At 37.1% G+C, this 26,419-nt stretch overlaps 1 protein-coding gene and 1 pseudogene across 1 annotated transcript in view; one reads left to right on the forward strand and one right to left on the reverse strand.

Moving 5' to 3' along the window:
• Window positions 1-26,419, forward strand: part of CACNB4 (calcium voltage-gated channel auxiliary subunit beta 4) — a 390,197-nt gene that overhangs the window by 57,339 nt on the left and 306,439 nt on the right. The gene's annotated exons all lie outside the window — the stretch shown is intronic.
• LOC141510207 (proline-rich protein 3-like) overlaps window positions 22,117-26,419 on the reverse strand; it is a 40,697-nt pseudogene continuing 36,394 nt past the window's right edge.

Consider the following 26,419-nt stretch of genomic DNA (forward strand, 5'->3'; position numbering starts at 1 on the left):
GTTGGTTTGACTGCAGTGTAGGAGAGAATATTACATAAGACATAAAGCATGTGATATAGAAATTAGTAGAAAATCTTGTTGTAATTTAGTGAGACTCTGGATATGAGGAGCTTAAGTCAAAAGATATTTTAGGATACCAATCTTTTCAGTTGTGTGTATGGAGGTGAAGAGGATAAAAAGGCATTGGCAAATACCTTCTGCTGTGCCCAGCACTATGATGTTTGTGTAGTGTAGGTATGAATTCTACATTAGAAAGTCAAGCGTAAACATGATCATGTTTCAGAAGCACAAGTTAGAGAAGAGCAATGTTCTATCCATGGTGATGATGATGATGATGATGATGATGATATTTATCCTTTGTTCTAGAAGACAACCATGACATCATGGAGGTGATCCCTTGACATGCAAGTGAATTGTGTTAGTCTTCTACAAAATCATGTACTTAGGTAACTAGATTGTTTCTTGAGTTGTGAAGATGGTCAAGGACAAGTCAAATTTAGTGTCCCTTCCTCTCCTGTCTTCCTTATCAATAGCATCCTCATTTTTCAAGACCCAGTTCAAGTTTTGACTCCTCTTGGAAACCTTTGCTGACCAAACCAGCTCAATGTTTTTTCTCTTTCTTTGGAATTGCTATATCCCTATTTCAGCATGTGATACTCATGAGTTTGGTCTGTTGTATCTATACTTATGTTCCTAATATCCAGCACTGTGCCCTGTAATTCAATACTTTTTTTATTAAATTAAATTGAAGATAGTACAGTCACTTTAGATTGAATTTACAGATGCAGTTATTTCATGAGGATCACTAATCTACTTTTCAATGTGTCATTCTGAAAAATAGAAGGCTAAAAACCCATCCAATAGTTTCTCATTTTTATGTTTAAAAAATTATAAATGATTTATTTACTCTTTACCAAACTCTGGACTCCATGTTAAATGATTCATGATGACTTATTGTTTGATCGTAGACATTAGTTTAGATATCACTCTGGTGAATTTCATACTCAGTAAGGCAGTTTATTCTTTTTTGGACAGCACTGATTGTTAGGAGTTCTTTCTTTCATGGACTCAAATTGTGTCTCTGTAATTTTCATCTCTTGGTCTTGGTTTTATCTTCTTGAACAATTAAAAAAATTCCCTCTTCTGTATAATAACCTTTCAAATATTTGAAGACACTTACAATATTTGCCTCTCTTTAGGCTATCCCTATAAGATAGCTGCATGCTAGTTGTTCTCTTCTAGGTTTGTTCTATCTGATTAATATGAATTCTAAAATATGATATCCAGATATACATATGATCAAATATTTATTAAATTTCTATCATGTGCTAGGCATTGAAGATACAAAGACAAAAATGAAACAGACTCTTCCTTGGAGTTCACTTTTTTCCTCAAAAGAAACTCTTTCTGAGATATATTTATATATTTACGTCTGGCAGCTAGTGGATAGAGTTGTAGGTCTAGAGTAGGAAGAGTTGAGTTCAAATTTGACCTAAGGCTTTTTGTAGTTAGGTCACTCTAGGCAAGTTACAACAACTGTTTTCCTTATTCTACTTACTAAAGAAATGATAAACCATTCTGATATCTTTGCCAAGAAAACTCCATGGACAGTATGTTCATGGGATCATGAAAAGTAGGATTCAAGTGAATGCCTGATTAGCAACAATTTGCATACACACTGATGTACAGGCAAAACATAAAAATAAGATAATGGAGGAGGGGGTTGGGGGAGGGCATGAGCAGATAAAAGAAGTCAGAAAAAGCTTTATATAGTATGATTCTTTTCTATGGGCTTATTAAACTTTACTTCCCTCTGTGTGTTTTAGCTTCTTGGCTGCTTGCATAATACACATCCTGACCCTGAGCTGTCATTGCTGCCACCCATTCCTGGAATGTTTTTCCCTCTTCCATTCTGCTTCCTAATTTCACATCTCAGCTAAAGTACTACCTTCTTCAAGAAACCTTTCCAGTCTGCTTTAATTTTAATGCTTTCTCTCTGAGAACATGCCCAATATAATCTTCTAAGTAGCTTGTTTGTACATAGTTGTTTGCATGTTGCCTCCTTCATCAGACTGTTAGTTCCTTAAAGGCAGATGCTGAGAAACATGTATGAAGCAGAAATTCACCCTGGATGTACACCAACCAGGAAGGAGAGATCACAATGGAACTATTATTTCCTGTGTTTTGAATGTTGCATTTCTTTGAGTTTAATTTCTTTGTTGAACTTTGACCTTTATCAAATTAGGTATGATGAATGTGTTCTTTGCTTTAGGGTTTTGAACACATTCTGTAGAATTAATATTATTTTGCTTTTGAATCTTAATAAAGAACATGAGAAATAATTATGTTAAAATATAATCTTACATAAAATTTCTTACATAGACAACTACTTTGATTCTTAGTGTTTTTCTTAGGGCTTAGGAGGCAATTTAATACATTGAAGTGAGTAATGAACTGAAAGTTAGGAAATCTAGATTTAAGTCCTAGTCCTGTTATCTAGCTGTTTGACTTTTTTTTTTTTAATAAGGCACAAAACCCTGTGTAAAATAAGGGGGTTTGATTTGAGGATCTCTGAGGTCTATGTCTTGAATATCTTGTCATCAAGGATAAGGTTAGAGTATTCAAGGATTCTCTCATTGGGATATTTTGGAGGCATTGGGATATTTTGGAGATGAATCTTTGACATTCTACCTTTCTTGATTGTGTTTCATAAAATGTGTTGCTCTTAAGACTTTATTTTTGCCTATTTGAATCTATTTATTGTGGTTGAAGCTTTAGTTCTAGTGAAAGTTTGTCATTCTCTAATTACAAATTCATACTCTATAAATTGAAGATTCTTTCAGTTATCCAGAGAGATTTCTGATAGGTTTATGCAAGAAATAAGTGGAGGTCATTTTCATCACCATTAGAACTTCCAGTGTTGATAGTTGTTGGAAACTCTGGAATTGGAGTAGTGCTTCTAGAACAACTGGTAGAGAGAGCCAGTTTTGATTTCAATTGTCATTCTGTCTGTATCCAAAATGAAATTTGAACTGCTTGGGTACATTGGGGCAGCACACCTTAGCATCTACTAAAAGTAGAGAGATTCACAATAGCCATTTTTCCTCTTTTATCTTTTCTTTTGTCTTAAAGGCAAGATTTATTCAGGGGAGTTACCTCAAAAGGTAGAATCTCAATCTAGAAAGGCATCCCCCCCCATCACAAACTTCTAGTAGAAGGGGCCACATTCATTTAGCTCATTATACAGAGATTCATAGAAATAATGATTCCATTTTTGTCATTTGTTTCCCATTATAAAAGATCATTTTCCAAGCTCTGTCTGCCAATGTCTCTATTTAATGTCAATAGGATTCAAAGAAGAGTGATGGTTACAGCAGATAGGTTGCAGACGAAGATAGGTTAGTTTGTGTCATTTGGGTGTTAACATTTTGTTCTTTTCTTTCCTAATTAATCTGCAATATGTCCTCTTTCCTTCCTTTGCCATCACCCTTCACTGATGCCCTCTGTGAGTGACAGGCTGGTGACTTTAGTAACATTCTGTTCACTAAGTTTTGCCATCTGAATTCTACTTATAATTCCTGCCTCCTTTGACATTCTTGGCTACCAAGCTCATAAGGGTCTTTGAATCTCAGTTTGGATGGCACGGTTTCTGTTGAGATTTTAATTTGAAGTGAAATGTGAGCGCACTGATTGTCCATATTCTGTAGCAGATCTGCCCAGTTGGGTGGCAGGTAATGAGGAGGAAGTCAAGCCGAGTCCATTCTGCTCCCAAATCTGACAGTTTCATTTGGAGGAGCTGTCTGTTTGTGGAGAAAAAAATACTATTTTCTCTAAGTAGCTGCTGACCATTTATTCCCTCCTCCCCACCCCAGTTAGGAAACATTAAAAATATTCCTGAACCTTGACACTTAAAGCAATAAAAGTTCTATTGCTGCTATTATGCTGGTGACTATCAGAGGTCTTGCTGAGAAGGAAGAGAAATATCTTCTTTTTTTTTGAAAACCAAAGTCACTTAATATTTTTCTTTATCAAAAATTTTCCTTTTTCCCCCAGTAAGATAGGACTTAGTACTCTTAGAATGCTTTTATAAATGGCTGGAAGTTATAGCTCTTTTTTTTTTTTTTGGTTCCTTACTGCATGTGACATGTTCTTTTTAAAAAAATTATTTATTTAGTATTTTATTTTTCTCCAATTATGTATAAAAATAATTTGACATTTGTTTTTAAAACTTGGAGTTCCAAATTTTCTCTTTTCCTCCTGAGCCTCCCCTCTCCCCCCACTGATAAAGCAAGCAATTTGATAAAGGTTATAAATATGTAGTTATGAAAAAACATTTAGTTGTTTCTTAATAGTCATATTGTGAAAGAAAACATAGACCTCCCGCTCCAAAAATTAAAAAAAAAAGAAACCTTAAGGAAAAATAAAATTAAAAAAGCATGCTTCAATTTATATTTAGACAGCATCAGCTCTTTCTTGGGGAAATGAAAAGCATTTATCATCATAAGTCCTTTAGAGTTGTCTTGGGTCACAGTATTGCTAAGAAAAGCTAAATCATTCATGTGACATGTTCTAAGAAACTTTGGGATCTTTTTTCTTTTTGGTCTTGTTTTGAGTAGAATGACTTAGCTAAATGTTGGCTCAGAATATTTGATCTTTCTCTAAATAGAGAAAAAAAATATTCTTCCAAGTTTGGCTCTTCTTTCCTTTGAGAATATACCATCTGTTCAGGAACATTTATAAAGGGGTAGAAAACTTTGGCTTCAGTTACTTTGAGAAATTGTATTTACCCAGATCACATTGTCTCTGCCTCTTCCAATAGATGGAAGTTATCAGGGAGCAATAAGATAAATTCTACAAATTACACAAGTTTAAAGCCATGGACCTGGAGTTCCGGATAGCATATTACATAACTGAATTTGATGCAGAGTGTATCCAAGTTGGAATTTTGGAATAAACATAGTCTTCCTGGTGGTAGGGGAACATCCTGGTTTCATTTTTTTAGATATTAAACTTTTTTGTTGAAGTTGTTGCCCAAATCTGTACCTTGTTTGAGATAAGTTAATTTATAACAATGAAGGATTTTTTAATATTAAATGATAAAGCCTGTCTGTGGCAACTAACCCTCTTCAGAATAGCGATGATGCTTGCTTGAATAGCCCCTCAAAACTTGATTTAATACTTAAAAGCTTTCCAAATTAAAAAAAAAGAGTTCTACTAATTTCCAGTAAAATTGTGAATTTGAAGTAATTAATTAAAATTATTTTATCAAATTTGTGGTGCTAAAAACAATGAAATCAGAAAACAAGTTTGGAAAAATTGTTGGTTTTATTAACTATATTATTTTGAGAGGTAATTCAACTTTTTTTTTCTGAATCTGTAGCAGTTCCTATATGCCAATTTAGAAATATCATGGCTCAGTTGCCATTGAGCCAACAGTCTTCCAATGGACCTTAATATAAAGGGAAAAAAAGATGGAAATGATTCAAACTCAAAAATAGTGTACAAGTAGTATCTTTTCTGGAAATTGCTTTAAATTCTAGAGAACTGAGAGATCTAATGATTATGTAATATTGTGATTTTAAAAAAATGTTTGTTTTCCTGTTCATTTTTGTAGCTGATGAGCTAATGAAGATAATTTCAAGGTCACATTATATATTTTTCAGTTATTAGTGAGTCCTATATTTTCTCTCATCATGATATAAGTTTAGTTGTAAGAAACTACCTGAAGTTGGAAGTGGCCCATTTTATTTGTAAAATGAAAGACAGGACAACTAGGACTTTCTGGTTGTTGTCAGCATCAAGGAATACAATCCACCAGCTGGCAGTTGGATATGATTGTTGAATTACTGTTAGTGATCTATGATAAATTTTAGAGAATTTGAGATCCTAGCATTTGACTGAGCCTCTTCTCTCTAAGATATTATCAATAACTTCTAAATCAGATAGGGTAGCTAGGTGGTGCAGTGGATAGAGCACTGTCCTTGGAATCATTAGGATGGGAATTCTAATCTAGCCTCTGACACTAGCTATGCGACCTTGGACAAGTCACTTAACCCTGATTACCCCTCATCCAGAGTCATCTTCAGCTGTCCTAATTCATATCTGGCCACTAGACCCAGATGATTCTGGAGGAGAAAATGAGACTAGTGACTTAGCACAGCATCCCCCTCACTCAAATACAATTCATTTGCTTGTCAAGGTATCAATTCCCTGATGTTGTGGTCTTCTTCAAGACTGAAGGACCAGGGGTAGCTAGGTAGTGCAGTGGAGAGAACACTGGCCCTGGAGTCAGGAGTACCTGCGTTCAAATGCAGTCTCAGACACTTAATAATTACCTAGCTGTGTGGCCTTGGGCAAGCCACTTAACCCTGTTTGCCTTGCAAAAACCTAAAAAAAACCAAAACAGATTGAAGGACCAAAAACCCATTATTATAAATCAGATAGCATTTTTTTCCCAGGACTTGATTACTCTGCAACTTTTAACACATCTTGTTCTTTTTGCTCTTGTTTCTGTTCTTGTGGTCCCCCTTCCCCACCTCATCTTTCTCCTTTTTGGTCAAATCATTCCTTCTTAGTCTTCTTTGCTGGATCATCATCATCTTTAAACCATACACTAGATTTCTCCTAACACTCAGTCTTAGGCTCTTTCCTCTCCTCCCTTTTCCTATCATTTCTCTTCTCCCTCCCCCTTTTTTAATAGCTTCCATGGTTTCAATTATCTTTATGCCAATGACTCACATATTTATATATGTAGTCTAAGTCACTATTCTGTATTCTATTCCTGTGCTTCCAATTACCTGTTGAATGTCTCCACCTGGATATTCTCTTTATTGACATCTCAAACTCAACATGTCCCAAAATCATGAACTTAATATTCATTCCCCTTCAACTTACTCCTTCTTTCAATATCCAAAGTATCTCCATTCTTCTAGTCATTTGGGTTTTTATCACTGCACTCCCATCCTGAGTAGTCAAAGGTTGCCAAGTCCTGTTGATTCTATTTTGTAATTTTCTATTTACATAGGCACTGAATATCCCATGTATACCTGATATTCACTCAATGACAAAAAGATCTAATGTCAGATCTCTAGCATATTATGTCTCTTCTTCCTCTCTCATTCTCTTGTCAGAAGATGTTGGAAAGAGATGGATAATTAACCATCTATTATTTACTAAACACTTTATACAAGGTTCCTGCTAAGCACTGAGGAGACAAATACAAAAGTGAGATGGTCCTTGCCCTCAGAGCTTATAAACTTACTATAGAGGTGTGTTGGGAGATATAATTTACTTTCAGATAAATAAAGGATACATACATAATAAATACAAGGTGATTTGGGTGGGGCAACTGAGAACTTGGGAAATCCTTTAAAGAGGGCTCACAGGGCCTAGGTGGCACAGTGAATAGAGCACTGTTCCTGGAGTCAGGAGGACTTGAATTCAAATGTGACCTCAAACACTTAATAATTACCTAGCTGTGTGACCTTGGGCAAGTCACTTAATTTCATTGCCTTACAAAAAAACAACAAAAAAAAGAGGGTTCACAACCTGTCAGGCAGCTTCATTTTCCATTAGCTGCCCTATTTGACTTCATCTTCCATGTTGGTTATCTCTTTGGTCACTACCACCAACCCCTCTAAACTTCTTTTTCTATGTTGACTTTTCTCATTAGATTTTTAAGGTCTTTGAGGCAGAGACTGTTTCTTTTTCTTATTTGAATCCTCAGAACTTAGCACAATACCTCAGATGTAGAAGGTGCTTAATAAATGTTTATTGAATTGAATCAGCAAAGATCTCTTGAAAAAGGTCTTTGAATTCAGACTTTAAGAAATATGGGTGTTTCCAAGAGGTGATGGACTTTCCCAAGAATGAGAGACATCGCAGTGCAAAGGTTTGGAGGTAGGAGTGACATTTCTGGGAAAATCAAATAAACTAATTTGGTTTAGATTGTAGAAAGTGTGATGGGGAGTAAGGTGTGATCAATCTTGATATGCTTGGATGGTATAAATGGAATGTGATCTGTAGCATATCCACATTGATGAGATCTACTGAAGAGTAGAAACAAGTCCTCTGGGATGGAAACCTCTAGAGGTGAGTCATCAGAGAGCTTCATTGTAGTCTGTTATTTAACATGACTTGGATGAAGGTATAGATGACATGCTTATCAAATTTGCAGAAGTAACAGAGCTAAGAGGCATAGTTGACATCTTGGATCAGTTTCTAAAAAGGTCCCAGTGACTAGAATAATGGGCTAAATAAATAAGGTAAAATTTAATTGAGAAATATGTAAAGTTCTACTCTCTTTACCAAATAAAACAAAATTATAAAATCATAGAATGGTCAAATATGGCCATAAACAGTTCAAGTAAAAATGATTTTGTTATCAGCCTTGATAATGTGACATAGGACTCAAAAAATTATAATTTTGTTGTTTTAATTATATTATTTATTAGGTTAAATTAATAGAAGCATAGAATGCAGGGCAAACAAGATTATATTTTTGCTGTTTTCTTCCTTAGTTAAGTCATATATGGAATATTGTGCCCAGTTCTGGGGGCCTCATTTTTGTAAGGACCTTGACAAGCTGGTATATGTCTATAGGAGAGTAGCTACCAGAGTGTGGCCCAGAGCACATAAAAGTTAGTTAAAGGGCCTGAAACTATTTAAAATCAAATAGACTTGAGACATGGGGGATACATTTGTTATACTCAAATATTTGAAGGGTTATCATGTGGAAAAGGAATTAGGCCTATTTTCCTTGTCCCATAGAGAAGAATAGGATCAGTGGGTAGAGATTTTAAAGTGGCAAATTTAGACTTAATCCATGTAAGTCTTAACAATCATTGCTATCCAAAAGTAGAATGAGATCTCTCCAAAGGTTCCTCACTAGATGTTTCCTATGAAGAGGATCCTGAAAAACCTTAGGCACTATATTATAAAGGTAACTCCTGTGTAGGTACAGGTTGGATTAGATGACCCTGAGCCAATAATTTCATATATATATATATATATATATGCATATATATACACATACACACATATGTATGTATTGCTAAGTTTCTAAAGCATTTTCCAAGGGAACCTACAATATATAATATGAAAAAGAATATATTAATTAACATATTAGTAGATGAAGTTTATATCATTCAAATAGAATACATTAGCCCAGAGGGGACTAGAGATAGAGAACTGTCTTGGATGTACTTGTTTATTTCTAAGCAGTTGTGTTTACAGTAGCCATGAAACTCATTTTACCAACAATAATTACTCATATAGTAGTCAGTATTTTGATTATCCAAGGGAAACCAAGCTATGAGTCAAATTCTATTAAAAACACCCACAGTGAAAATATCTAAATAATTAAAAGAATTTCAAAACCAAGCTGACTGTTTATTTTAAGGAATAGTTGGTTCAACAGTATTCTAATACAGCAACAAAGAATTGGGACAGTTCCTAAAGTTTGTGTGAGGTGTGACCTGTATAAGAATGATTACCAGAAAGAACTGAGATGGATAGACCTAAAATACATCAGGGGCAGCTGGGTGACCCAGTGGATAAGAGGTCTGGGCCTGGGGACATATAAGACCAGAGTTCAAATATGACCTAGACACTTGTTAACTTTATGACTACAGTCAAGCCACATTCCCTGACTGAGTAAAACTAGAAAAGGAAATGGCAAACCACTCCAGGATTTTTGCCAAGAAAATCCTATGGACAATTGGTCCATGGGGCCACAAAGAGTCAGACATGGCTGAAGCATCCACAAAGCATATTGAGAAGTAAAAATGCATGAAATGAATGATCATAAATTTCATTCCTTGACCATTGCTTTTTTTTCCAATAAAATTTTGTTGAGTTTTCACAATATAAGGTATCTTATGTAGTTGAGATACAATCATTTCATTAAGAATTTGCATTCTGGTAAAGCAGTCTCAAAGAAATTCATAGAATGCCTTTATAAATAAAGAGTAACTCAAAGAGCTTCATCCTGTCTCAAGAGTTGCCTGGAGTTCACTGAGGTTAAATGACTTGCCTCTGGTCACACAGAGAGGATGCATATAAGATTTTTCCTGAACTTTTTTCAAGTCCAGCATATTGTCTACTGTGTCTTTCATATGAACTTTCAACAGTAAATCAGACCTATCTTAAAAATGTATGAGGCTCTGATTATATTGCCATTTCAATAAAATTAAACATCATAATATAGTGGACTAGCACAATTCTTTTTTTTTGTTTTACCCCTATTCTTGCTCCCCCCCCCCCCCCCCCCCCCCCGCAGAAGGCAGTCTGTTAGCCTTTACATTGTTTCCATGGTATGCATTGATCTAAATTGAATGTGATGAGAGAGAAATCATATCCTTAAAGAAGAAAAATAAAGTATAAGAGATAGCAAAATTACATAATAAGATAATGGTTTTTTCCCCCTAAATTGAAGGTAATAGTCTTTGGTCCTTGTTCAAACTTCACAACTCCCTCTCTGGATACAGACTCCATAGATACACTCCATCACAGAAAGCCCCAAATTGTCCCTGATTGTTGCACTGACAGAATGAGCAAGACCGTCAAGGATTATGATCACCCCATGTTACTGTTAGGGTGTACAATGTTCTCCTGGTTCTGCTCATCCCCAATTCATGCATATCCCTCCAATGCTTCCCTAATTCCCATCCCTCCTGATTTCTTTTTTTTTGTTGTTAATATGAATTTATATATTACTAAAATATTCTTGTTTAAGAGTAAACATAATATTCCTTCCCCCACAAAAATATAGAACCTAATGAGAAATAAAGTAAAAGAAAGAGGGAAAAAAATGTGTTTGTGTTCTGATACCATCAGCTCTGTCTCAGGTGGATCACATTCTTTATCATAAGTCCATCACAGAAGTTACTTCCATATTTTTCCACAGTTGCTGTTGCTGATTGTAATTCCCTCTCTCCATTCCTCCCCACTACCATATATTATTTTTTTCTCTCTCCTTTCACTCTGTCCCTCTGCTAAAATATTCTGTAGGGTAGCTGAGTGGCACAGTGGAAAGAGCACCGACCCTGGGGCCAAGAGGCCCCAAGCCCATATACCACCCCAAAGACCCAGCAACCACCTGGCCCTGTCGTTCTGGACAGGCCACCTAATCCCAGCTCCTTGCAAGAAGTGAAAAAGAAAATGTGTTATATCTGACTATTCTCTCCTATGATCTGTCCTCTCCTTTATCACCCACATCCCCCCTCCCCCTGTCCCCCTTCTCTCCTTTTTATTCTAGATGTCTATACCCTATTGAGTGTCTCTTTTCTGAGCCATTTCTGATAAGAGTGAAGGTTCCCTCATTCCCTCTCACCTTCCCCCCTTCCATACCACTGCAAAAGCTCATTGTTAAAAAAAAAACTCTTATATGCAATATCTTAGCTTATTATACCTCTCCTTTCTCTTACTCCCTGTACATTTCCCTTTTAGCCATTGACTCCAATTTACAATGTATTATCTTCAAATTCAGCTCTCTCCTGTGCTTCATCTATAAAAACTCCTACCTGATCTATTAAATGAGAAGGTTCATATGAGCATTATCAGTTTTCATTTTTCCATGCAGGAATACATGAAGTTCATCATCAAGTCCCTCATAATTTACCCTTCTCCTCCATTCTTTATGCTTTACCCGAGTCCTGTACTTGAAGGTCAAAGCTTTCTGTTCAGCTCTGGTTGTTTTAACAGGAACATTTGAAATTCCTGTTTCATTGAAAGTCCATCTTATTTTGGGGGCGGCTAGGTGGCGCAGTGGATAGAGCACTGACCCTGGAGTCAGGAATACCTGAGTTCAAATCTGGCCTCAGACACTTAATTACTGGCCTTGGGCAAGCCACTTAATCCCATTGCCTTGCAAAAAAAAAAAACCTAAAAAAAAAAGAGAAAAGTCCTTTTTCCCCTGGAAGACAATGTTCAGTTTTGTTAGGTAGTTGATTCTCAGTTGCATTCTGAGCTCTTACGCTGTTTGTAATATTTTCTCTTTGACTTGGGAATTCTGGAAGTTGGCAGTAATATTCCTGGGGTTTTTTTTTTGGATCTCTTTCTGGGGGAGATCGGTGTATTCTCTCAATGTCTATTTTGCTTCTAGGATATCAGGACAATTTTCCTGTAGGAATTCTTTAAAAATGAGGTCAAGGCTCTTTTCCTGATCATGACTTTCAGGTATTCCAATAATTTTTAAATTATCTTTCCTGAATCTGTTTTTCAGATCAGTTGTTTTTTTCAATGAGATGTTTCACATTTTCTTCTAATTTTTCATTCTTTTGGTGTTGAAGTATTGTATCTTGATTTCTCAGAGTCATCAGCTTCCTTTAGCTTCATTCTACATCTGAAGGATTTGTTTTCCTCAGAGAGCTTTCTTATCTCCTTTTCCATCTGGCCAATTCTGCTTTTTAAAGCATTCTTCTCAATAACTTTATGAATTGTTTTATCCATTTGACCTAAGCTAGTTTTCTTCAGCTTTTTTTTTTTGGATCTCCTTGACTAAGCTGCTGACTTCATTTTCATGTTTTTCCTGCATCTCTTTTATTTCTTTTTCCAGTTTTTCTTCTATCTCTCTTACTTGATTCTCAAAATCTCTTTTGAGCTCTGTCATAGCCTGAGCCCAACTTCTATTTTTTTTTTTTGCAGTCTTTAGATGCAGAAGCTTGTACTTTTTCATCTTCAGATTGAGTATTTTGATCCTCCTTGGGATTATAGACAAAGTATTTGTCACTGGTCAGGTTCCTTTTTTTTGTTGTTGTTTATTCATTTCCCCAGCCTGTGCCTGGTTTGGGGGGTGTTTCCTGACTTTTGAGTTTTATTGGGACACTCCCACAAGGACCTCAGTATGTGAGGCTCTGACTGCTCTCCTGATCTGTGAATGACCACAAGTATAGCCCTCTGCCTTGGAGCTGAGGGGGGCAGTCCCTGTTCTATGGGGGACCTAGACTGCAATCAGGATCTGAATGTGGTCAGAGGACAGACCTTGAAGTCTCCCTCTACTCCCTTACCTTTGGTGGGCTGAGCACTCAAGGTGTAGCTGCCTAGAGGCTCCTGCTTGCCAGCTCCCCCAGCCTGCTTCCGTTTCCTGGATCTGGGTGGTGTGGCCATGCGACTGGCTGAGGACCTGGGCTTAGCACTTGCACTGACAGAGGTCTCCCTGTTGATCTTCCAAGTTGTGCTTTGTGCTCCCTGGGGTGCAGGTCAGGAAACTGCCAGGAGCCAAGGCTCCCAGGCGCCCTAGGGCTGTTACTGGGAGGCTGAAGTTTCTTCACTCTGGCAGGGCTGCTCCCTCTAACCCCGTGGACCAGAGTCTTCTCATTATTTTCCAGGTTACCTTGGACTGGAGAATTGCCTCACTGGATCTTTCTGTGGGTTGTCTCTCGAAAATTTAATAAGTCATAATTTTAAGATTTTTGAAATATTTTGGAGAGAGCACCTAGGAGAGGCTCTTCTCCTGCCGCCATCTTGGCTCCAACTGGCACAATTCTTCAGGACATCCTTGTTTATCATCATCCCTAAGCCATTGCTTTGATATTAACTAGTTAATTACTGGAAAAACTCTTCTAGCTGGTTAAAAGTTGTGGGTTTACAGATACTTTGAAGCCAGCTGCAGGGTAATTTTAACAGAAGGTCTGAAAAAAAGGAGCCTTGTTTGGATGCCTCACATTCTTTTTTCTAACTCTTGCCACATTTTCTTCCTACCTTGAATAGACACAAAGTTCCATGCTTAAGAACAGCATTATGTAAGAAAGTGAACAAATCTTGCTTAAATATGAAATAATGAAGTCCATGTTTTCTCAGTTTTTACCTTCATTAAAAGCAAGCCATCATGTTGAAAGTAAGTCATCTGCTCACAGTCACAGGTGTTTCCTCTAAAATAGATGTATATGAAACACTGTGTACTTAAAAAGATGTACATCTTTTTATTTTATAATAGAGAACAAACCCCTTCTCTTTTGTAACTTTATGTAATTTAGAATTTAAAGACTAGCCGACTTTTTTTTTTTTGGCTCAAAACAGATTCCTCTTCTGATACCTTTCCTACCTGATGGTAGGAAATATCTAAATATCAAAGATATTTCTAAAGGTTTAGACATGGACCCTTTGCTATTTTCCTTTTAGAAATCCTTTTTAGTGTCCAAGACTGCCAGATCCCCATTGTTGATCTCATACTCTGCTTAGTCCTTTGTTGTAATCTACTTTTAGCCCATTTCCATAGGGCCTTCCTATTGACAGTAATTGTGACTAAAACCTAGCTTATTATCTACCGTTCTTATGATTTCTCCACAAATTTGTTATTGTTACTACAATGTATTTTTACTTTTAAAAAATTTATAACTTGAGGCGACTAGATGGTGTAGTGGATAAAGCACCGGCCCTGGAAACAGGAGTACCTGGGTTCAAATCCGGTCTCAGACACTTAATAATTACCTAGCTGTGTGGCCTTGGGCAAGCACTTAACCCGTTTGCCTTGCAAAAACCTAAAAAAAGAAAATTTATAACTTTATGAAGTCCACTATTTCTTCCTTTTCATAAATTATCATCAAACCCTATTGTTTCTTCCCCTAAGATTCTTTGATCTCTCTGTTACTATTTATTCCTAGTCACAACACTTGTCTGCATCTATACTACACCTGGATTTCTACAACTTCCTCTCCCCTCAAACTAAACTCCTATATTCCTCTTAGAGAGATTTTAGTACCTTAAGGGGAATAGCTAAGTTCATTTTACTTGAGCTCTTCCAAGCCTTCCTTCACACTTTAAAAACTCTTATCATATCTTTCTTCAAAACTGACCTTCCACTTTACTATAGTTTTCTCTACCTGTGTCCTTGAACTCATAAGTTCCCTTCTTTTACACAAATTTGATGTCATTCCTCCCTTCCATTTTTATCTTCAGACTTTATCTCTCTTCTGATTCCCCTTTACTTAGAGAAAAGGTCAGGTTTTTCCTATTATAAAACAAAATGACCGACCATGCCTTCAAGCTATTACCCTATTCCTTGCCTTTACTGCCAAGATAGTTTTACCTTTTTCTACTTCCTCTCCATCTGCTCACCCTTCAACTCCTTGCTAATGGAATTTTGACCCCCATTCTGTCAAAGTTGATTTACTCAAAGTAACTAGTGAGCATACCAATGACCTCGTATCAGTTCTCATTATCTTTGAACCCTGCAGTATTTGACAATTGATCACTTCCTTCTTAATTCAATACATCAATTTTTTTTTTTAGGTTTTTGCAAGACAATGGGGTTAAGTGGCTTGCCCAAGGCCACACAGCTAGGTAATTATTAAGTGTCTGAGGTCGGATTTGAATTTAGGTACTCCTGACTCCAGGGCCAGTGCTCTATCCACTTTGCCACCTAGCCACCCTTCCTCAAGTATTTTCAAAAATTAAATTTAATCAATGAAAATCTACCTTCTATATTATCTCCTACATGCCCTTCCTCCTCTCCTATCATAAGCACACATAGTTAAGAAAACAATTTTACTTACTATTTTCAAAAAATATATCTTAATCTGCATTCTGAATCTATGGCCTCTTTAACAAGAAGTGGGTGGCATGTTTCATTGTCATCTCTGAAATCATCATTGTCATTCTGTGAATCAGAGTTCCAAAGTCATCAAAGTTGATTATCTTTATAATATTAATGTCACTTTATAAACTTTTCTTCTGTTCTCATCTTATTTTGCACAAGTTTATACAAGTCTTCCAGGTTTCTGAAACCATCCTATTCATTATTCTTACAATGCAATAGCATTTTATCACATTTATATACCTTAACCAGTGAATACTTCTTCAGTTTCCAGCTTTTTTATGTTAAAAAGAGTGGCTATAAATGTTTTTAAACTAAATTTCCCTCTTCTTTCCAGCCTTTTTTCTATTGAGTGAGATGTATTTTTATACCCAAGTCTGTGCATTTTTTCCTCCTTTGACCATTTCAGATGTGAGGTTCAAATATCAAGTCCTTCCTCTTTATTTGTATCCACTTCTATTAGTGTATTCAATTATGTGAGAACTTTTTCTTCATCTTTTCCTTCACCCAAGTGTATTTCTCTTCTCTCTTTCTATCTTTTAAAATAAGACAAAACAAACCACTCTTAGGCTATCTACCTAATTAGTCATTATTGACCCAGATAATCATAGGGTTCATCTCTCCAAACTAGAATGTATACAGTTTATCATTTAGTCCATTATGAGCGCTGGCTCATTTTTTTGCTTTTTATGTTTTTCTTGACCTCCTGTGTATGAACTTTGAAGTATATGCAAAGTTGTGGTTCTTTCTTCAGGAATGTGAAGGACTATATTATACTCTGTAGGATTATACTCAGTTGTTCTGGGTAAGATATTTTTGGTTGTAAGCTTTTTATCTTTTACCTTCTGCTTCTTTAATTTGAGGCAGCTGCTGGTGAAGTGGCTAGAGCATTAGACCTGGATTTCATGAAGATCTGAGTGCAAATCTAGTCTCAGATACTTACAAACTGGGAGATCCTGGCAAATCATTTAATCTCTGCCTCAATTTCTGAAATTTTAAAATGGAGATAATAACAGCACTTACCCTCAGATATGTGTTGAGATAGTATTTATAAAAAGTACTTAGGGGCAGCTACTTGGTGCAGTGGATTGAGCACTGGCCCTGGCTTTAGGAGGATCTGAATCCTCAGATACTTAATAATTGCTTAGCTGTGTGACCTTGGGCAAATCACTTAACCTCATTGCCTTAAATAAATAATTTTTTAAAAAAGTACTTAGTAATTTGCCTGGTACATAGGAGGCACCATTCAAATGCTTATTCCTTTCTATTTTGGAATATTAGATCTTCAATCCTTTATCGTGGTAACTGCTGAGTTGTGCATGACCTGGACTGTAGTTTCTTAGTACTTGGATTCTTTCTTTCTGCTTATAGTATTTTTTTTTTTTGACCTAGAAGCTCTGGGAGTTTTCATTTGGTTGTTTACCTTGTCCTTCACTCCTAAGAAATTTGACCTATTTTCTTTTATGATTTCTTTTATGATTTCTCCTTCATCTGTTTTCTAGGATAGTTATTTTGCTATGAGAGATTTTTAAATCCTTAATTTTTTTAGCCTTTTGACTGAATATTTATTGTTGTCTCATGGAATCACTGGCTTCTATTTGGTACATTCTAATTTTCAGGGTTCTTGTTACTTGGGCAGGGTTTTGTACCAGTCTGTTTACTTGTGCCAATCTTTTACTTCTTTTTCCTATTCTTTCTCATTTCATTTTGATTTTTTCCTTCCAGGGTTCTCGTTCATTTATAAAGCATTTAAAAAATTTTAAAAAACTTACTTCATCTCTTCCAGTAATTCTAAGTGGACTTGTGTCCAAGGATTGTTTTCCTTTGAGGCTTTTGCTTATAAATATTTTGTATTAATTTTCTCCTTTTGGGTTGGTGTCTCCTCTTCAAGAATGAAAAACAAACAACTTTTGGGAATAGTGGTAAGAATTGCCCCATAGGGCACTGTCCTTCCCTACTTCCCTACTTCCTTCTGTCCCTCCTCCCTTCCTCCCTCCCTCCCTCCCTTCCTTCCTTCCTTCCTTCCTTCCTTCCTTCCTTCCTTCCTTCCTTCCTTCCTTCCTTCCTTCCTTCCTTCCCTCCCTCCCTTCTTCCTTCCCTCCTTCCCTCCTTTCCTTCCTTCCATCCTTCTTCCCTAGGCAGGTTCAAGTCATCTGGATACCCCAGCTAGGAATAATTGAATAGAACCCAGTTCTGTTTTGTTGGTTTTTGGAAATGGGGCCATAATTAAGAAGGGCACCTTTGCATTCATATTGTATCGCCAGAGGTGAAATTCTTGGACCCTCACAAGACCAGAGCGAAAGCATTTGCCAAAAATGTTTTCATTAATCAAATACAAAAGTTGGAGGTTTGAAGATGATCAGATACCATCATAATTCATGAGCTTTGAACAATCCACGTGTTTTAATTTGTTCTTATTTTATTGGGTTTTAATTTGTGTAAGTAGACTGATTAAAATGATGAAAGTACTATATAATTTCAGTTTTAAAATTCACAAAATGACCCCCCCATAAGATGCCTTGAGAAATAGGTAGTGTAATTGTTATCCTAATTCTTTAGATGAGGAAACTGATTTTTAAGGTAATTCATATTTTGATTGGAAAAATAATAGTTGGTAATTTATATCATTGTAACATTTCCTTCTTTTTTCTTTATTTAGCATAAATGTATATGTTTAATGAATATTTTGTCATTCATTAATTTGTACATGCTATAATATATTTTTTATAGAATGTTAAGTTACTATCGAAGCTCTACATATTTTTATTCGAAGGTTAATGCATAAACAGTAATCAAGTAAAAAATTTGAAAATATATACATATATATGTATGTGTATATATACACATACATATATATGTAATTCAATACAATGCTCCATACAGTGGTCAAATTGTATGATTTCTGAGGTTGTTCTGACCATTATTGAAGTTTGGACAAGAGCCACATGGTGGAGCTATTACTTTAAAACTGTATGCAATTATTGAAAACTACAGATTCTTTGGAAGTTTAACTTGGGCAAGTTTTGGGATTTTTTCACTGGGAATTTTTGCCATCTTTTTTAAGATCTAAAATTTTGTGTTACAATAATATAAACATTCTTTAATCCATGTGGAAGAGATCTATTTCACATATAGATTTATAGTCTAGACTTTGGATAAACCTTGGGAGTACACTGTGATAACTCAAGACTTTAAACATTAATCCAGAAATGTATCACCTCTTTTTTTTTGAAGAATTATTTATCTTTATTCCTTTTCTCTTCCTCCTGTTAATATAATAATCACCAATACAAGTCAGAATTTGGACAATGAAATTTAGATGATCAGTCACTCTTTCACTCAACTTGAATCTGTTTGTATGTAGATATCTTAAATTCTGTACCACTAGGTAAAAGCCAATATTTGTGCAGTGGGATCATTCATTCCTAGCTAGTTCACTCTATATTAGTCCACATAAGTCTTCCTAAGCTTCCCTGAATTTCTTGTATATTTGTTATTTCTTACCATACTGTAATTTTTCTTTATATTCATATATCACAATTTTTCCAGTTCTTTGTTATACAAAATGCTTCTGAAAATATTTTGATATTTAAAAGACTTTCCTTTTTTTGTTTTGAGATATGTCCCAAGGAGTAGCATTGTTGGATCAAAGAGTTTGAACAGTTTGATTACTCTTCTTTCATAATTTCAAATTACTTTATCAATTCACAGCTCCACAAATAGTCTATTATACTATTCGTGTCTTTTCCCAGTCCCTCTAACATTGACTATTCTGTCTTTTGGCATCTTTGCCAATTTACCATTTTTAGGAAAAACCTCAGAGTTATTTTAGTTAGAAATTCTCTTTTTAATAATTTGGGACCATATACTTTCATATGGTTAGTAGTTTTCATTTTTTTTTTTGTTATGTAGTATGGTACAATGCAAAGAGTTGAATTTGAAGTCAGAAGAATTGGGTTCAGTGCTTGGCTTTGTATGTTCTTTGAAAAGTCACTTAAACTCTAGGGAACTTAGTTTCTTAGACTAGAAGACTTCCTAGATCATACACAACAGCAAATCCTAGAAACTGTTTATTCATACTCTTTGATGATTAGTTTAGTGAATTTTGGTATCTGTGTTAATTCCTATAGATTTTATATATTAGACTTTTATCAGTTGTATTTAATGTATATTTTTTTCCTCAATCAAGTTTCTCTTCTTATGCTAATTTCATTAATTTTATTCATGCAAACTTTAAAATTTTACATAATTGAAGATGTTTATTTTATCTTTTATGATCACATCTGTTCCAGTTTTGGATAAGCAGATTCAGCATTTTTTTAAAAGATGTGAGTTCTTGAAAATATATTGGAAAGTCAATCACAGGAACTAGGAGTCAGATGCATCAAGCCTACTTAACTCTCTTTTTCAATTTCTTTAACTCCCACTTTTACTGGTCCCTCTACTGCCAGTTTGACTGCAGTTCTATGCATAGTATGTTTTGTTTTTAGTTCTTTCCTTTCTGTGGTTCTCAAGGAATTGAACTTGGAGGAAGCACATTAGCATAGAACTCTTAATACCATGGTATAATTGACCTAAGAACACATTTTTTTTCCTGAGTCCGTTACTTCATCAGGAATTAACAAATCATATAAGCTCTTTGGACTTGAGTTTCTTCACAAAAATAAAAAAAATTACCCCCCTCCAAAAAAAGAAACCCCCAAAGAAACAAAGAGGAAAAAGGAAGGAAGGAATGAAAGAAAGGAAAGAGGGAAAGGAATGGAAAGAAAAAGAAAGGGTATTGGAAAAGATGATATCTGAAATGCCTTCTATTTTAAACTTATGATCTTATGTTTTCAAAGATTCCAAACACTTTTTTTTTAGGTTTTTGCAAGGTAAATGGTGTTAAGTGTCTTGCCCAAGGCCACACAGCTAGGTAATTATTAAGTGTCTGAGACCAGATTTGAACCCAGGTACTCCTGACTCCAAGGCCAGTGCTTTATCCACTATGCCACCTAGCCACCCCTCCAAACACTTTTTATATTCTTCTTTACATAGCAAAATGAAAATTACCAGTGGTCAAAAATATTCACTTTAAAAATTCATATGTACAAATAAGATCTACCCTTTAAAGTATTCTTTTTTTTTTTTAACTCAAATCAAGAATTTATTAAGTGCCTTCTATGTGCAAGACACTGTACTCAGCAACAGGAACACACAGGGACAAAAACAATTCTCTGCCCTTGAGCTTGCATTCTACTATTAGGGGCAAAGGAAAGATACAAACAACATGAAAATAGATAAGTATATACAAAGGAATTGGGATGGAGTCCAACAACTGGAGAAATTGGGAAAACACTGTAGGATAGTTTATGTGAGTGAGTCTAAGCCTTTCCTAAAAGGTAAAAATGAAGATGGGCATTCCAGGCATGGTTAAGGTACAGAAGCAAGAAATATAATGTAATGTCCAGAAAATAGGCCAGAAATCCAAGACAGCATAAAAAGTAATGGAAAATATACATGAAAAAATAGGCTGGTGGCATTTTAAGGGCCAAACAGAAGCTTGTATTTTAACTTATTATAGAATACTCTATGGTCCTCATACACAAAAATCGCAGCAACACCAGCATTAAATAAAATGTTTCCTCTGAGTTTATTACTTAAAAAAAAACTAAAACAAAGAACCTTCAACCAGTCAAAGCTCCAGCCCCCTCCTTTTCCCCACATTCCCTAATCTTTCTCCAGGTCCTACTCATAAAATCTAATCTGTTTTCACAGAAAACCTACACTGGGATAAAGGTTAAGGAATGGGTAGAAAGCAGTAGTATCATCTAAGCTCCACCCAGTCAGACTGGGGAATTTAATTGCCCAGAGATCTATACTGGATGGAGATTCACAGAATCCAACTGACAGGAGGTAGGGAAAGTGGAAGGAGGGAAGCAAAAGTTGAGAATAATAAGCTATCTCACACTCAGAGTAATTTGGGGAGAGGGAGAAATCAGGTGAACCACTAGGTTATCAAGCTAAAGGACATTTCTCAGATCTATTGCTGAAGATTAAAAGGGACAGAGGGCACCACTAATAGACAAAAATGGAGTCAAGATGGTTTTTTTCAAAATCATTCAGGGTTCACAAGAACCACAGGTGTCACAAGAACCACAAGTAATACTTAAAGAGGGGCAAATTGTGGGTGAACAGCACCAATTAGATTTCCATTACAACTTATCAGGGAAAAGTCACTTAGCAGGAAAGAAGACTAAAGGGATACAGCACTGAAATTACAATGTTCCCACCCTCATCCCATCCCCTTTAATAGAGAAAAAGGTAGATGATGTAGATCAATGATTGATAAACCTCTCAGACCACTACTGATGTGGGATGCTTGCATACGCTGTGCGATGTGGTCCATTCGATAATTTGTGTAAGTGATTTTCTTTCTTACAAGACAGGGGATGGGTGTTACTGGGAAGTGTAAAAACCAGAAGTATCAATAAAACATTATTTTTTAAAAAACCTCTGTCATTCCTCTCATCCACTCCGTGCCCCGCCCCCCCAATCCTCCCAGATCCCTAAGGAGGGGAGGGAGAGGGTTCAAGTTGCTTCCTTGGCCACAGGTATCAGGCAGAAACACATCAGAGAAGCCAACAACAAAGAACAGGGCAATGAGTTTCCAGAATGGAAAAGGTCCAGTGGAGCCTGATTGGTAGAAGGCACAGTTTTACAATGGAGGTCCATTCACCCCTGGGTTGTAGAAGGCACAAAGATCCTCATAGCGGCAGTGGCCATTTGAAAAATGTCTGCAGATAGGGCGGTTAGATTTATCTGTTCTGTCACCTTCTTGGACTCCATCCTTGAATTGAGGGGCATTCTTCGGCCATGGGATGTTCTTAGATGGATGGTGACTACTGCCCCCTCCAAGGTTTCTCCATCCATTGGGAGGACCATTCCTGGCATGATCCCCCATAGCCTGTTCCCCTCCTAGGTTCTGGATCCTCATAGGCCCAACGACTGTGGTTGAGGTCTTGGACCTGGGCCCCCTCTCACTGAGCATCCTCCCCAGAAAGGAAGTGGAAGGCTCAGGAGTGGTGGATTCACTGGTCCTCTTAAGCCCTGAGGGCCTCTGTGGAAGCCTGGATCAGGGCCACCAAATTTCCCATTGGCTATGGGGGGAGGACCCAGGAGGCTGGGTAGACTGGCGGGGCTCCCACTCTCCTTGGAGTCTGGTGGCCTCTGCTTCCCCCGCCCCCTTTAAAATATTCTTAAGTGCAAATTGGTATAATATTATTCAGAGCAGTTTGTAATACTGATGTACACTTAGCACATTCTTCAGTCTCCTTTTCTTTGTATTTGAATGTGCCTCAATCAATCAATAAATATCTATTAAGTACCTGCTATGTGTTAGGTACTGTGTTAATCATTGAGAATGACAGAAAAGCAAAAAGACAGTTACTGCTCTTGAGCTCATGATCTAGTGGGAAAATATCATGAAAACAACTCTGTACAAACAAGATATATTCAGGATAATTGGAAATAATCAACAGAGAAAAGACACTAGCCTTAAGGGAGATGAGGAATCAAGATCTTATAGAAAAATAGGATTTTAGCTGTTATTTTATGGAAGCTAGGAGGTGGAGATGAAGAAGGAGAGAAATTCAAGCATGAGAGACAACCAGTGAAACCCCCAGAATCCAGGAGCATACTGTGAAAAACAGTGAGGAGTGAACTGGCACTGGATCACAGCTAGGATCACGTTTTATTTATCTTTTTAAACTACTTTTAGCAAAAAACCAATCAGTTAATCAATTAGCATTTATTAGGCACCAAAATTTCATGCTAACTGTTGAAAACACAAAATAAAACTTAAAACAGCTTTTGTCCTTTAAGAAACTATGTTTTATGTTGGGGGGAATATGAGAAAACTGGAACACTAATGCAGTGTTGGTGGAGTTGTGAAGTGATCGAACCTTTCTGGAAACCATTTAGAACTACTCCCAAAGCATATGCTTTGATCCAGTGTCTGTATCCAAAGAAAGCATACACAGGTATAAAAACATAACAGTGAGACTGCCGGCCAAGATGGCAGAGAGAAGACAGGCACAGTTCTAAAGTCTCCTGATCTCTTCCCCATCTATCACATGAAATAAACCTCTTAAAAGAAATCCGACCCACAGAACCCAGAAAGAAAAGCCAGGAGAAAGAACATCTACCTCAGGATTTGTCTCCCGCAGCAGCTTTGGCCGAATTCAGGCAGGTGAGTCTGGGCTCAGAGGGAGGATCAGCCCCGGATCAGTCAGATCAACAGCTGAATTGGAGCCGGAGTCTGAGGGCTGGAGAGCTGGACCTGCTGGATCAGCGGTGGGGCTGGACAAAGGGGGCTTGGGTCCGCGGGGAAGTAGAGGCGCTGGTGTTGGTGTTATCCCCTTGGAGCTTGGGGACCAGGCTGGGGGGAGAGGTCTGGTGCAGGAGAGCTGCGGACACCATCCCTGGGCTCCTCGGGTCTGAGAAACTCTGAGTCCACGCCTCCATTGCACAGAGGCCTCCTCCCAAACAAACAAATGCAAACTACTTCTGGCTCAGGCCCAGGTGTGTGAGCAGAAGAACCAGCCCAGCTGAGGAATGACCTCAGGCCAGGGTAAAGCCCACCATTGATTGAAGGCAAAAGAATTCAATAGCTCCAACTCCTCCCTTTGGCCAAAGGGAGAAGGCCTCTCAACCAAGGTCACAGACACTCCAGAGAGGGCAACCACCACCTCCTGCTGGCCAGCCAGAGAAACTGCACTCAGTAAAGCCTTTAGTGATCCCAAGCCCAGATGAACCAGCCCCCCCCCCCCAACTCAAGTTCTTAGCATAATGAAGAAGAGTCAGCAGAAAGGTGGATAAATAGAAAAATTCTTGGAAGGGAAAGACCCCAACTCAGAGAGACCTGGAACCTCTGAGGAGAATTCAATCTGGTCTCCAGCACAGAAAGACTTCCTTGAAGAAATAAGGAAGGAGCTCAAAAATTTGGGAGAGACAATTAATACCTTGCAACAAGGAAACAAAACCTAAAAGATGGACTTTCAATGAACCAGGGGAATTCCAAAGGTTCCTTTTGGAATGGCCAGAGCTGAACAGAAGGTTTGATCTTCAGATACAGGACTCAGGTGAAGCATGGAGATTGGAGGAGAGGGGGAAAATATGAGGGACTTAATGATGATAAACTGCATGTATTCCTGCATAGAAAAATGACACTGATAAAACTCATATGAACCTTCTCAGTTAATAGAGCAGGTAGAAGGAGCTTTTATAGTTGAAGCACAGGAGAAAGCTGAATTCGAAGATAAAATATGGTGTAAAAATGGAGTCAATAGAAAAAAAGGGAAATGAAATGGGAGAAAGAAAAAGGAGAGGGGGAATAGGCCAAGATATTTCATATAAGATTTTTTTTATTACAATGAGCTATTGCAATGATATGGAAGGGGGGAGGCAAGGTGGAATGAGGGAACCTTTGCTCTCATCAGAGGTGACTAGGAGAGGAAACAGCATATATACTCAATGGGGTATAGGCATCTGGAGTAAGAAGGAGGGGGGAACAGGGGGAAGGGGTGGGGATGTGAATAAAGGAGGAGAGGATGGACCATGGGGGGAGAGTGGTCAGATATAATACATTTTCTTTCTTACTTCTTGCAAGGGGCTGGGATTGGAAGGCCTGTGCAGGACCATAGGGTCAGGTGGATTCTGGGCCTAAGGGGTGGTATGGGGGCTCAGGGCTTCTTGGCCCCAGGACCAGGGATCTGTCTGCTGTGCCACTCAGCGAACCTACAGCAGAGTCAGAGTGAAAGGAGAGAGAAAATATAGTACGTGGTGGTGGAGAAATAAGAAAGGAGGGAGTTGCGATCAGCAATGGCAACATTGGAAAAATATGGAAGCAACTTTTGCGATGGACTTACCATAAAGAATGCGATCCACCCATGACAGAGTTGTTGGTGTTGGAATAAAGACTGAAGACTGAAGCATATTTTTTATTATTATTATTATTATTTGGGGGAGGGTGCAGGGCAAGTGGGGCTGGGTGGCCTGCCTCGAGCCACATAGCAGGGTGATCTTTGGGTGTCTGAGGCTAGATTTGGGCCCGGGTGCTCTTGGCTCAAGGGCCAATGCTCTTTCTGCTACCCAGCCACCCCTACTGTGATTACTATTTTATTTTATTTTGAGTCTTTTTTTCCCCCTTCTTTTTGGTTTTTGCAGGGCAGTGGGGATCGGGTGGCTTGTATGTCACACGGCTGGGTGATTATTGGATCTACGGGGCTGGATGTGGGCTCGGGTGTTCGTGGCTCCAGGGCTGGTACTTTGTCCATTGCGCCACCTGGCCATACCTACAATTATTACTATTATTTTTTTTAATTTTAATTTTTTTCTCTCCCCTTTACTTTATTGCCCAAGCAAGTCTATATTCATGGGGGGAGGGGTATTTGGTTTACTCTTAAACAAGAATATTTTATTAATGTAAAAAAAAAATTTGTACAAAATGAGAATAAAAAAATAATTAAAATAAAAAAATTTGCAAAAAAAAGTATTATGGCTACATTCTGATTTCATAAAGTTTTTGAGGAATGGATTCAGAATCTAACTATCATTTGACACCATTCTGTGGCAAAAAGTGTTCCAATTTTCAAACAATCAATATATTTGAAATCCATTTGTAAGTTGGAACTTACTATGTTAATAAAAGCAACATACATATGTACATAAGAAATGTAAGATAAGGGAAAAACTAATCTTTCTATTTCTAGATACTAGCACTCAATAATTTTGTAAATGAGGAAATTACAAGAGAAATAAGCTTTTCCAAACTAATCTATAGCAGAGATTAATTAAGCAGTTAAAAAATTAATACCCCTTCCAATTTCATCTCTGTCTGGCACA

Source organism: Macrotis lagotis, chromosome 1 (genome assembly GCF_037893015.1).
Source record: "Macrotis lagotis isolate mMagLag1 chromosome 1, bilby.v1.9.chrom.fasta, whole genome shotgun sequence".
Taxonomy (NCBI): domain Eukaryota; kingdom Metazoa; phylum Chordata; class Mammalia; order Peramelemorphia; family Peramelidae; genus Macrotis; species Macrotis lagotis.